The following is a 14,907-nucleotide window of genomic DNA, read 5'->3' as shown; positions in this document are numbered from 1 at the left end:
CTGGCCAGTGCAGAAGCCCAGTCTCTACAACCAGACCATCAGGTTGGAAAGGAATGAAGAATCACAGCTGAGAAGCCCAGAACCCAGGTGCATCCCTGGGAACCAAGCAGTAGTCCTGAGGACAACCTGGAGAGCTCACCGTCTAGAGGCAGCTGCAGAGGATCTCCTGCGGAAGGGCCAGGGCCAGGCTGAGCCTGCAGGTGGAGGCTGGCGTGGGCAGGACAGTGAGGAGCCCAGCCGCACCTTGAGCCTCGTTCTGTGCTTCCACCATCCAGCATTCTCTAAGGAAAGAACGAAAGGGAGGAAACAGTGAAAACAGCACAATTTTAATTATGAAACAACTACACCAACAGGATACCTTTAATTACAAGGAAACAAAAAAGGAGAAAATATGGCACATGAAGCCTATGTGATTGACTTCCCGATTTTCCGCTATTAACAATTCCATTTTATAGATGGTCTTCATGACCCTAGAAATAAAGGGTAGTGGCAAAAACATCATCATCATCATCACAATAAAGCTTTGAGAGTAGTCCAAAACCCATTCATTTAAAAGTATCAATGTTTTATGATTTCAAGGAACAGTATAAATCGCACTTGTTTGTGTAAGTTCATTTCCCAAATGTGTGAACACAAATGTCTTATTGTCTATGAGGAAAATCCACGCTGAGCTACAAGTGAATCATACAATTGAGACCTCAGCCAAGCTGCAGTCTCTGCCAAGCTAGCCATTTTGGTAAGTGGTCCTAAATTTGATACGGGGGCAAATAATTTTTTATTGTTTTCCCAGGGGGAGAAAGCTTTTTGCACAGAGCACAGACCAGTAGCGATGTTTTTTATTCTTGCTGACATTGCTTTCTTTCTTTCTTCCTTTTTTTTTTTTTTAAACCCAAAAGAATCTGAGGCTGTAATTTTTAAAGCTGTGCAAAAGGCCTACTAACCTTGTGTCCTCAAAGACCTGGTTTTATTCTTTGGTCCAGATATCATTAAAATCCTTCTCTACTCTGTGCTCAGCAAGTGTCTCTTCTAAAGCAGTGCTGTAACTCATTGCTTATATTTCCAGAGAGCTCCACAGGGAGACCAGCTCCCAAGCTCCAGGGCATTCCCTAGAATCACCGAGGAGGCTAACTTCTGCCTTCTTGGTCATTTTGTGTCTTTCAAAACAATTTTAGATACAACACAGCCTCAGAGAAGCTATTCAAATTGGCAAAGAAATCTTTTTATTATATCCCCCATTAAAATATGATCACTAACACAAGAATTACCTGGTAACTATTTTGTATCTTAACTGGAGAGTAGTCACCCAAATCCACAAGTGCAAAAAGACTCAAAACACACACACACACACACACACACACACACAGTCCACATGAACTGATGAGTCTAAGTTAGGGTGATGGATGTACTACACAGGTTGGGATTTTGTACTATGGTAATGCAAGATATTCACACTGGTAGAAACTGGATGAAAAGAATACAGACTTTTTTATTTATTACAGTTGCATGTGATCTAAAATCACCTCAAAATTAAGATTAAAAATCATTAGCAAATTGCACACTTTGGTATGTTTTCATGTCTCATCACTGAAACACCTACCGAACAATGAACATGTGCACTATATCTAATGACGATCTCCACCGCAGTGTCCCCTCCCTGATCTATTGATAATGAATTGCCCTGATGGCAAAGGGGACCCAGATCCCTCCACAGAGCCGGAATATGTCATTTTTAATTTTCTGCTTTAGAAAAGTTAAGCTGGTTTTGATTCTACGCCTGAGTTTGGCTGTGATGGGATCTCCTGTGGCTTCTGGGTTTTCCAAGGTAGACCCAGCCCTCCCTCACTTCAGCCACATCTTCGGCTACAGCAGATCACAATGGTGATGGAAGGACCTGAGGGCAGGGTCACTGACTCTGCCTGTCACAAGCACAGCCATGGAAAGGCCCGAGCAAGAATCCTCCTAAGGCATCAAAGGACAGACTTGTTTCAAGGTTTTCTCTTACACTTTTCCAGAACTAATCCTCATGGCCTGTATCATATGAATAGGAAAAATGGACGAATCAAACTAGAAAAACGAAATTTGAACTTTCTCGTATGGCAGCTAGATTCCAGTTTAATACTGTGGAATGAAATTGTTTTAGAAAAAAAGCTTTTATATCCTACTTACTGCCTTCCTGTCTCTGTAGTCTCTAAAGCTCTAAAAAATTAAAAGACACAATCCCACTTCATCTTCAAATTTGAAAAGGAAGCAAGCTTGGTTTTATTAAAAATAATCTCACCTACCACAGATCCCAACACCTGGAAAAAAGAAGATTGTAAAGGTTTAGCCTCAAAATTCTCAACTGATATTAATAAGACTACTCAATCAAAATTGTCTAGGATTCGAAAAAACTGCAGACCGTGTCTAAATTTTTATATCATGCATGCCAGAAAACATCAAAGAGCTACAGATTCAAGGAAAATAAGCAGTACTTGCAGCTGCAAGAGAGCTAAAAATTTATTCAAATATAGATCATAGATAATATAATCCAAACAGATTCCTACGCAAAGTACTAGTCCCAATATGGGGAGAAAGAAAAACGAGACTAGAACATGTCTACTCATCTTTCTCAGTGATGTCTCTCTCTTCAAAGATTCACCATCTTCTGCTAATTGTTCCAAGTAGCCCTTCTGATTCTAGAAATAATGAAAAATGGTAACAGAGTCCCCAGGAGCTCATGAACCAGGCTCTACCTCCTCCATTGATGACCTACCTACGTCTAATGGCCCTCTGAGCCACGACCCCGGAGCCATGTGTGAGAGAAAAATCAGCTCAGTGCCTCACACACAAGAAATGTCCAGAATAAAACGTGTCAGCCTAGTAACCTTCTACAGCGTGAAGGAATCTAAGGGAAGAGCTGCATAAAGTACTGCGAAGTCTAATGGAGCTACTTTAAAATAAATCAAATACTAATATTTTTATTCATATAATACTTACATCTTTGTTCATACTTCCTTTATGTTAATGGAAAACCTACACCAGATAAACTAGAGGACTACTATCAAGGAAAACATGAAAACATTTTGTTAGCTGGGTGCAGTGATGCACACCTATAATCCCGAAAGCTTGGGAGTCTGAGGCAGGAGGATTCAGAGTTCAAAAGCCAGTTTCAGCAACTTAGCAAGGCCCTAAGCACCTCAGTGAGACCTTTTCTCTAAGTTTAAAAAGAGAGAGGAGGGGGGGAAGGAGGGGGGGGAAGGAGGGGGGGGAGGGAGGGAGGGAGGGAGGGAGGGAGAGGGAGAGAGAGAAAAGAGAAAAAAAAGGGGGGGGGGTTGTGTCTCAGTGGTTAAGTGCCCTTGGGTTCAATCCCTGGTACCAAAAACAAAACAGAAAAAAAACAGCATTTTGTCCCCTTAGGAAAGTTTAATATTCTTTTCTGCAACTTTATTTACACTAATGGTTTGGGATTTTGTGGGGTGCATGTGCTGGAGATCAAACCTTGTGCATGCTGGGCACACACTCCACCACTGAGCCACACCCCAGCCCTAGAATTGTTCTTTAATGGCTCCCTCCCACAGATGAAGCCCATCTCAACTCTCAGCTCTGCCAATTTTTCAAATTTAAAAACTCCATGAGTTTTGACTGCAGCCTCATGGAGAGAGCCATGCTGGGTTTCCCATGGGCGCGTCACCTGGGGCGTCAAAGGAAGGCTATTGGTCTCCCGCCCCAGTCAGTCTCAGGGCCTCTGCCTGGAGAGGCTCGGGGCTGGGCATTCAAGGCCTGCATCCGCAGAGGGGCTCAGCTCCAGGCTCCCAAGAAAGACACCACATGCAGAAGGCGTGGCCGACATCTGCCCACAAGATGGCTCTTTGGAAAGGGTTAAAGGCAGGCCATCAGTCTCCTGCCTGGGCTCCCAACATTCCCATCAGTCAAGGGAAGTGACGTCACACAGCTGCCACGCAAGTGGAAGCGAGGCCCTTCACTAACATTGAACTTGAGACTCTCGCCCCAAATCATGCCCAGCTGCCTTGCACAGAGGTCCCTGGCTGCCAGATTAGCTTGTCTAGGTAGTGTTGAGAAAACAGATGGATCTTACATAACCAGCAGTGGAGCAGGTCCAGTTTTACACCACCAGGCTGTGTACCGCTTGGGTTTTATGTTCATGACTTCTCACCGTCTCCAGAATCCCAGAGGTGGAATTGGCTCATTTCACAGATGATTCAAAGGCACCTCTACCATGGCCTTCACCAGTCAGCCCCCCACCTTTCTTTCCTCCATCAATTGTTCTCATCCCTTTTTCCTCTTTCAGTTGTTTCTTATGAGAGTGAAGGTCAAGGACAGGATTTAAACCACTTTCCACGCCCAGAGCTTAATACATAGCAGATACTCAAGTCTGTTAAATGAATGAATGAATGGACAGACAGATGGGTGGGTGGGCAGACAAAGGGATGGAGAGAGGCAGGGCTTCTTTGGAAACCACTCATGAACTTACACTGGAGGACTTGAAAGAATAACTTTTGTAGTTGGGTCTGCTTGACTGTTATTTGTGTAAGTCCCATCTATTTTCTCATCACTACGCAGACAAGCAAATCCGGCAGCCAAGAACTCAGTGTGAATACCTAGTGTGTGCTACCTGAAGCCCCAACAGCCCTGCCTACAGGACCAGGATCAGTCTTCATACGCAGGATTCTGCCAGGCTTGCCCCAGTCTGCACTGAGGGAGTTTGGGATCTGAGTCTGTAACTTAGAAGTGACCATTGGGGATTATCTTGTGGAGAATGTGGTCATTCTTCTCGATTTTTACTTATTTATGCCCAACACTATTAAGAAAGGAGATGCAGATTCAAGCAAGATATTTGTGCTTCTTAGTTCATTTTCTCCAAGTTTTTCCCAAAGATAGCTCCTGATTCCCAATTATCCCATTGAATAAAGAATAAGATGCCTCCTGTGTATAACAGAATTGTCTCACCTCGACATCATTTCAATGAAGAGAACCAATAACAATTCAGTCTTCAATTCCTAAACTTAATGCTCAAAAGAGCACCAAGAGGATTTTTAAATATTTTCCCAAATTATTTAACAAAAATGTTGTATCTTTTAATGCATGAGGATGTGATCAAACTTCTTCACAAATAAAAGCATACAAATTTGATTTGCAATAAAACACCACTGGAAATTAGTTGCTCTTGTCAATGACACATCTCAATCTCATCTTTCTTTACCCCAACGCATTCCTGTCCCAAGTCTTTTTGCCCCTTGGTAGGCTGCCTGTCCTCGGTGGTTAAGTAGATTTGGGTGCCCACCTGCAGTGGGGCTCAGTGAGAGTGACCATCACGGCAAAGGCAATATGAGAGGTAAGAAGGATAAAAAGGTGTATGATTCTCAAAGTGGCTCAGACGTAACAAGTGGCCTTGTGTGCTGCAGGATGATGTTCTGGCCATGATGAGCTGCTTACTGTTCTGCAGTGAATGTTAGATCAGAGCAGAACAGAACAGTTCCATTGCTTAGTGAGGTCACGGCTAACCCTGCGTCACAGTGCACTTCCCTCACGTTGGTGGTGATGCTGACACAAACCAACCTACTGCTCCACCAGTCAGGCAGAAGTGTAGCCATACGATGATATCCAGCACTAACACTGAAAGGTGGTAACAAGCAATACCAGTTTATGGATTTACTGTACTATAGACTTTATAATTATTTTAGAGTATATTTCTTCTACTTATCTAAAAAAAGTCACTAAAAAAAAAAGCGTGCTGAGCTACACTAGCAGTGGCTTTACACATCTTGCATTGACCCTGCCCCTCTATTGCATCAAGAGGCCTCCCAGGTAAGGGACCTAGGGCATCGAGGTCTGCAATACGCACGCTCTGCAAGGTTCACACAATGACATCACCTAATGCTGCAATTCTCAGAACACGCCCCTGCTGTTGAGCAATGTGGGACTCTAGGCACCTTTGTGCTCCACCACATTTCAACAAATGCTAAAAATTATATTCATTGTATAATTTTTCATACTAAAATAACTATGTTGTCATCAACTATCTATGCACTTCAGCGATTCTCTTAATCCTTTTGGATTTGGACTGCTCACCTGTACAATTTTAAAAGCACTCCATATGATCTCCAAAATCAGCAGGCTTTCTGGGTGACCTTCAACAAGTACATCTTTATTTCACCTTAGTGCCATTTATTCCAAAATCTGGATTAGTTGGAATAAAATGTGAAACCAAACTGATCAAAACTTTGACAGATCACACCAAAACACTGGAGACCAACAGGATAGTAAGGCAACGAACTAATCATGTCACTGGATGTCATCGTGATTATTGGAGAATGATTGCCAACAGTCAAAAATAAACGAGGGTCCTTCTCCATTCCTTCAGTGTTTGAGCCGTCTGCCTTTCTCCACCAACCAGGAAACCCAGCTCTCCCTGTCAATATTCAAGGCCTTTTCAGAGGCAGATGAAACACACACACACTCAAAAAGTCTTTCTCCTTTGTTTCTAAACAAATAAAATTTTTACTTCCTATGTAACCTCTTGCTCTACATGGAACAACATCATCAAAAATAAAAATCACACATCCAGCACCTCCTGACAACGCTTGCCAGACACAAGCCCAAAGTACACGTTCAGATAAAGGGCATTTCACAAACTCCCTAAGTGGAGGGTTCTCCTCTTGCTCTTCTACCATAGTCCTAATTCTAATGCTTCTTGGTCCACAGATCTGCTAGAGTGCAACACAAAACCACAGAAATGTTGAAAACAAGTGCTGGAATTAAGAACTCTAAAGTCCTGAAAGTACATAGGAAGAAAAAACATGTGCATAAAATTGTCTTCCAAACATTTAATATATACTTACCCTCAATTTGTAATATTTGGATTCCAGAGGAATTAAAGACTGTGAATTAAAAATAATATATCAACTGGAGAGCATAACAAATTATTTTTGGCACAGCCTGTCATCTGTGGTGAATCAGAATTTCTTTAACCTAATTTAAGCATAAAAGTTAAATAACTTTAAAAAAAAAAGCAGAAGACAACAATAGTCTTCTGACTCATTTACTATGATTAGGACATACAACCTCATTTAGCTTTACACAATTGCCTGAGTCATTTTCAAAAAGTTTCTGTTCTTACTTGTGGAACTCTTTCTAAGTATCTCAACTTCTAAACTGATGTTTTAAAAACTGTATATACTATTCACAATTGTTCACAGGCAACTAATAGGCAGGTGCATCTGGCATTTTACATTTGGGTTCCATTCTAGAGACATTACCTCTTTAATACTTCCTGATCTGTGCACTCTACTGCTTTCTTCTCACATCCACTTTAATTTCATGTACGCCCCCCAGCAACAGGGAAAAGTAAATATTGTCACTTTCTGTTCATAACTGGAGGGAAAAGCCATAACTGGTTTTAAGGAACATTAATTAACTTGTTTAAATTCTCACAACTGGCATGTGACAGAATTAGTAACCAAATAGGCCAGTATGACTCCAACATCCGGTGGCCTACACCACAGAAAACAGTCACCAACACATCCCTGCCACCGAAATCAACAACCTGACCCAAATGCGCAAGAATCTCACCCACTCGGAAAGAGTGACGAAGGCAGGGCTCACGTCACAGGGTGGGTTTTGAATGTCCCCCATGAAGTCTCAGATGAAGCAAATCCAAGCAAACAATCCAAGCCCTCCACAGCAGTCTTGCTCCTTCCAGAGGAATCTGTGGTGCCCCGCACATCCTGGAAGCATGTGTCCATAAGTGTAATATTCACCGTCTTAAACTTGTTTTTCTTTATTCTTCAATTCTTTCCAAATTCCCGTTTCACTGAACCTAAAGTTTGGAAATAGGATGACAAACTTTTCTTCCTGGTATTCATTGTGTTCTTTCCTCCTTTATTTTTCCTAATCTATTTTTTTTAAACAGATTCATAGGGACTAACTGTTCCAAACCACCAACAATTGTTAAGGTTGTATATAACAAAAATCACTAGTCACAGAGTTTAAAGATTTTATTAGAAGGTAGGGGCAAGAGAGCCAAGAGTAAATACCTTGAGAACTACCAAATGCATTTACGTGACCCTCTGTGAGCAAGGATGCCTCAATCGTTGGGTGCCCATTGTATGAACTGCTTTATGTACCTGATCATGTTTTATTCCAGTAGCAAACATTAGAGCTATTACTGCAAATAAGTTTAAAGAAAAAGAACCTGCTTCGGAAGGGTTAAATAACTTGACGAGACTGAAAGAATTTGCTGGTGACAGAAGAGGCCTCTGATCCAAGTCTGTCTGACTTACAGAGGTTATTTATTTAGTCTGCCAAGGCCAGACGAGCCTAGGTTCAAATCCCAGTTCTGTCAGTTAAAGCAGTGATCAAATTGTTTGGAAAAGCAATAAATTAACTCTACAAGGTTTGCCATAGATAAGAATCAGTCCAGCCAGTCCAGAGGCACCTTGAGAATACCTGACCAGCTAGAGCCTGGGCTTCTCATGGCCGGGCCCATCCACCCTCTGAGGAGCAGCTGGGGTGGGAGACCGCAAACTGAACAAGTGCCAATGTTAGAAGCCATATGTAGTAAATTACCATTCAACACAGCGATTATGTCATGCTCAGAAAGAGGATTAAAACATCCTAAACTGTGCACACTCCTAGAAAGAAGTGCTTAATAAAACAGGCCCTAGGTTTCCTTACAGCCCAGAGCAAGCCTCCCCTCCTGGTGCCGTGGAGGACTTCCTCAGCCAGCGTTCTCTGCAGAACCACCGCACTGTCAGAGTCCACAGAACTACCTCAGGTGACAGTGGCTGGTGACCTGTCCCGACACGCTGACTAGCTAGAACTGCGCAAGAAGAGCATCTGTCTTCCAGTGGGTGACCACACTGACCTTTCATGTCTGCCCATTTAGGGACACATCTTGAGTTGGGCCATTTTGGAAAGTTCTCCAGCCAAACGCTGATTCACCGGACACAGAAGGTCACCGTGTTCATACAATCTCCACTGTAGTGCTTTTTTGTCACATGCAGACCAGTTACCATTCCCTCACTTTCTAGGTGCTAAATATATTCTATTTCCCCCTTCTAATTTACTAGGGAATTATTTTTAATTTTATATGTGAATGGTAAATACAAAGAGACATTCTTTGTAAATATAAATCATTGCACTTTGCGTTTCTCATCCTCAAACCATGCCCTGCCAATATTATCATAATAGCTATCGCCTACCTCTCCTGAGGAAAGCACCTGCACCTGTAACACATCCCACCCACACAGCAGCTTAATTCTAAGCCAGCTTAAACAATTATTTAAAATAAGGTTCCTTTACTTTCAGGGCTTCAAGTGTTCCTCTCATCCAATAAAGAATCTCAACGTTATCATTTTATTATAAATAAACTCACAGATTAAAGGAAATAAATGGTGTTATTCTAGAAAAAAATAGGCTTCCTAATTGAACTTACCACAATGCAGACCCATTCATTTCACCATTTCACACCATCCTTTCCAGCCTTTCCATAAGCATATGAGAACTGTATGTGAATTTATGACACTATATGATTTGTTCTCATTTTGCATATGAGAACTGTATGTGATTACAAAGGACAGACCAAGGGGAATGTGTGTGTGTGTGTGTGTGTGTGTGTGTGTGTGTATACATACATTCATATATATAATGAATACCAATGAAACTCATCATGTACAACCACAGGAATGAGATTCTAATTAGAATAAATTATGCTCCCTACATGTATAATATGTCAAAATACCCTCTAGTGCCAGTTATATCTAAAAAGAACGACAAAAAATATCAATCCACCCAGGTTCAGAAAGGACTAAAACTAGCTCTGATGGACTTGGGTACCATGGAGCTTGCACCTTACTCTTCTTACTTAAAATGGAAGGGGGAAAATGGATTGAAAGAATTTAGTTCCACAAGAATATCATGAGCACAAATGCTCCAAGAATATTCCACGGCATGATTTGAAGAGGTGCCCACAGCCGGAATTCAATGTAAAAATGGCAGAGATGACTGGCCGATTACGTTAAGTCCCTGTCATGTTTCCAGGTTATGTCACACCCATCAATGGGCCTGATAACTGCGTGAGAAGGAGGGCCTCACAGCTGTCTGACCTGTGAAGATGTCTCCAGGAACCTCGACTCACTCTGTGGCTTTAGGAAAAAAAATGATTCCAATCAAAAAGAAAGCCACCATGACAGATTTTAAAAGATCTTTTGCCCATCTCAGAGTCTCTCAACAGAATATGGGAAAACCATTATCTGCACAAAAATGTGAACAAGAATAAAATAAATAAGTGTGAGGTTCCCATCTGGGTCTCTGAACAGCCCTGGATTCTGAGGCAGAGGCAGCCACTCTGCTTACAAAGCCACAGCCACGGCTTTGGCAGGAGGTGCTCACCAGGCTTAGTCCTAACACAGGATGCTCCTCAACTCAGATGACTTCTTAAGGACTCTAAGTTCAAGGTTCAGGGTCAAGAACAGGTTACATAGAGGTACATTTAACTGTAGGGTAAACTGTGTGAGGATATGGGTTTCTGTCTCAGAGAAAGAAGGTGTAGATTTTATCAATTTTTTAACAGGGTTCATAAATTTTAAAAAGCAAAACACAAAAAAGGAAATAACAATAGTTTTTGGTCCTGAATTTATGATATTATATTACTTGTTCTCATTTTACTGCTTTAAGAATTGCCCTTCAACAAAACTTTTAAAGTTCCCTATGAGATAGCTAACACATTTTTAAACATTACCACCCATCCAGTAACTGATGACTAAAGACTCTTTCATTTGTAAATAGTCTTCAGTAAAGCACAGTTCCTAATATCCTGTCCCCACAGTTGACGTTGGTGGTGACTCTGTGTCCACTGAAGTTACTATATCTCAGTATGGGATTATGGTGGGTTACTCCACAGCAGTCCAGAACTCTCATAGTATCCAATGTACCCACCACAAAATATTTTTCCAAAAAGGGTCACTTTTGTGTCCTTCCCATCTCCATCTTCCTGACACAGGATAATCTCAAAACACAAAAATTAAAGTCAGATCAGTAACATTTCTGGTGGAACTGATGGGCATCGTGATGGAAAATGAAAACGTCTGTCTTTACAGAGCAACTTCTTCCAAATTGTTTCACTCGCTCTCTTTCATTATTTCTTTTCACCCTGGCATGGAGCATAATGTTTCAGATCGTTTTAGAGTTAATTGGTTTTGAGACCCAAACATCCTGCTTACGAGCTGCGTGACCTGGGAAGTCGTTAAGAACCTCTTATGGAAGGTACTGGAGTTTCAACTGAAAACTGAGCCTAATGATGATCTATCGCCTACATCTTAGTTTGTTGGGAGTCTCTGCTGTGGGATAGGTCTCACCTAAGAGGGCCCAAGACACCAAAGAGACCAAAGGTCAGTGTGAACACACAGTTCCAACCAGTAGGCAACAGGGGACAGTCCTAGCTGTGGAGTGGCCTGGGCAGCAACAGAGCTGCAGGACAGGGGAGGGGCAGAGTTCCACTTCAGCGAGGTGCAGTTGTAGGGATGGGACTTCCGGCTGGCATCCAGCGTGACCACTGTCACGGGAAACTGATGGAACCTCAAGTGACCCGTGTGTCAAAGGGCTGTGTTTAGGAAAAGGAGGCACAGCACAGGATTTATCTACCTAAAAAATGACTTGGTGATAGATGACTAGCTCCTGGACTCACGGAATCTCCTTGGGGAGGGTCAAAATGGGCAAAGGAATTGGAGATCAGATCAGGTGTGCAGGTAGGTGTTAAGTGGTCCCAGCTGCCAGGGGTAGAAGCCAAGTAGATCATTATTTCATAAACATTTCCAACTGGATCTCAACTGCCAAAAAGTAACAATAAAACCCCTACAACACTGCCTTGGGGTGTCTCCTGGTCTCACTTCCCAGACCCCCTATTGCTCTCCTACCTGAACTTCATGATGGGGCACACATTTTCGAGATTCCTGCTCTCCATCCACCCCTCTGGGTCTTAGGTCCTCAGCATGTTTCTCGCAGCCCCCATCAGCTACCTTGGCGTTGGGTCAAGCTTCATCGTTGCACCAATCCCTCAAGTCTACGACCTCGGACTTTGTCCCTGACTCTCAAGACCCCAACTTTGGGCCCAGACTTTAATTCATGTTAGAGAAGAGGTGAAGAGGGGTCCAGGAAAGGACACTGGATTTGGAGGCAGAAGCCTGGGATCCGAGTCCAAACCGTGCCACTCCTGGGCAGTGCAGCTTCCCTCAGTCACAGCCAACACAGGCTGAGGTCCCAGTAGTGAAACCTGGGGTGAAGCACAGTTCTCCATTCTGCAGGTGACAAGACAGAGCGCAGCGGAGAGACGTGTTGCCCAAGGGAACAAGGCAAGGCTACGGGGAACTATTACTCGTGTCGGCCAGGCCACTAACCAAGAGCAACACAGTTCCTCTCATTTAACTGCTTTTGGAAACACACACTTAAAAATCCCTTCCCGGGAAGAGGGTTGGAGCCCAGAACTCAGCGTCTGCAGAGGGTGGGTGTGATGCACTCGGTGCCGTAGACACGAGGCTCATCTCTTTATTACTGGTTTCCCACTATTGGCTTCACCTTGTTCAGTACTTTTTCTATCCAGAAATCATGGTGCTTTATTATCTTTTTTTTAATCTTTAAAAAAAATAAGTTCTTGGCAATTAAAATTTACGTATTTCTCTCCCAAATCCTTCACTCTGCACATTCAGAGATGAGGTTTGCTCTGGGTGGTGCTCCTATGCTTCTGCTGACGGAATGTTCCTTCCTCACTCAGAATTTCACGACTCTCTGACATAGCAGTTTCCTCTAATGGGACATCTCTGGGTGCCTGAGCCCCAGCCCCCCGGGGTGGTCCGCTGGTAGAACACTTCTGCCTCCAGGATCAGACTCCTCAGGCAATCGCCATGGCTTCATCTTCCTCATTCACTCTTCCTGCTATTTGAGTTTTTTTCTGACTTTGGACCTTTTTTTCACTTCGTGGATCATACCCTGCCCACCAGTTTGTAAATCGCTGGAACTGAAAATTCCTGCTGTCCCCTAGAGGGGCTGCTCCCGAGGAGAGGAGGGCTTACAATCTGAGGGTTCACAAGCTTGCACACCAGCTGACAGAGACCAGGGGGCCCCTCCTGGGAAGGGAGGAGAGACCCGAATGGCATTGAGGGACCAGGTTCTGAGGGCCAGGGCAAGTTCAGGCCGACAACTGCCGAGTGTCTTATAAATTACAACTTCTGCTTCAGAGGCCGAAGAGCTGTTCAGAGACTAGTCTACTCTGCTGGTGTGTCCCAGGCATTATCACATTGCCACCCATCTAAGCCCCCTGCCTGAAAGAGGACCCTGCACAGTCTCCTGTTCTAGCCTTGTCCTACCTGTCCCTCTGACACCCTCAGAAAGCCTCATGGGCAGGTGCTCTACTTATAGCTCCTCCTCTTCAAGTGCTCCAAGCCCTTGCTCCTCTTCCCCACGATTATCACAAAGAAAACATCTGATGGCACTCACCCTGCCTGAGGACCACTCTTCCCGCTGGGTTTTTATCGTTTAGCATTACCAGGGAATTGGGCCCAGGGGTGCTCTACCAAGCGAGCCTGCATCGCCCCATTTTCCACATCCCCGGTCCTTTTTCTTTTTTGAGACAGGGTCTTGCTAAATTGCCCAAGTTACCCTCAAACTTGCAGTCCTCCTGCCTCAGCCTCCCAAGTTCCTGGGATTACCTGCCTGCACCACCGTGCCCAACTGTATGCATCTTTTATTTTAATTTTTACTGGTAGGTGAGTCAAGTGCCTAGAGAATGACAGAATAACATCAGCTCTTTCAATTCTTTTCACCCCCTCCTATAATCATGGGAATTTGTCATAGTTATTTAGGTATTTGTTAGGGCCCTTCACAATTAAAAATTTTATTAGAACATAACAATACTATGAGTGTGAAAATCATAATTTTAAATATCAATGAATCATCACCTAGTGATCTCACAGGGTCACTACTCAGGGATAAAGAGAAAGAGGGCAGTCGTTACTTGTGAGAAGGCCAGAGTGGTCATTAGGAGGAGGTGGGCCTTCTGGCCTGCTGGGAAATGAGTTTTTTGACATGGAATTGACTTGGGTATCTGATGTGATGCAGGGGTCAACTGCATCAGGCCACAGCAGTCAACCCAGCGGCACTTAATGAAGACTCCTTTTCCCAGCTGGGCATTACCAGCTGTGCGGTCACCAAGCCGGGTCTGCTCAGGCCCTCTGGTCTGTTCTGCGGGGTTACTAATCAACCCTAGCACCATTATCACAATGCTCAGTTACCTGATAGGACAGATCTCAAGCATTTCTCTGGTATTTTTAACTCTTAACTCCTTGCATTTCTATATGAATTGTTGAATCAAATTGTCAATTTACCCAATTATGATATAACAGATTTACATTACAAGGTTCGTGTTTTCTTCTGATAATTAGGCACATCATGATTTCTTGACACATCTCAAAAGAAACTTCTCTTATACACAAATAAATATTCACTAGGCCCTTTCATCGGCATATAACTCATATGTGCCTCTTAGCCCTTGGAGCACCCATCTGAACCTCTTAGCCCTTGGAACACTCATCTGTAATCTCTTAGCTCATAGAGCACCCATCTGCACCTCTTAGCACACAGAGTACCCATCTGCATCTCTTTAGTCCTTGGAGCACCCATCTGCATCTCTTAGCCCTTGGAACACCCATCTTTATCTCTTAGCACACATAGCACCCATCTGCACCTCTCAGCCCATGGAGCACCCATCTGCACCTCTCAGCCCTTGGAGCACCCATCTGCACCTCTCAGCCCTTGGAGCACCCATCTGCACCTCTCAGCCCTTGGAGCACCCATCTGCACCTCTTAGCCCTGGAGCACCCATCTGCACATTGAGGTTTCCCCTGTTCTGCTCCCCAG

This window comes from Marmota flaviventris, chromosome 7, assembly GCF_047511675.1.
Source record: "Marmota flaviventris isolate mMarFla1 chromosome 7, mMarFla1.hap1, whole genome shotgun sequence".
In the NCBI taxonomy this organism is placed as follows: domain Eukaryota; kingdom Metazoa; phylum Chordata; class Mammalia; order Rodentia; family Sciuridae; genus Marmota; species Marmota flaviventris.
The sequence above is the reverse complement of the archived record's forward strand: the minus strand, read 5'-3'. Positions refer to the sequence as shown.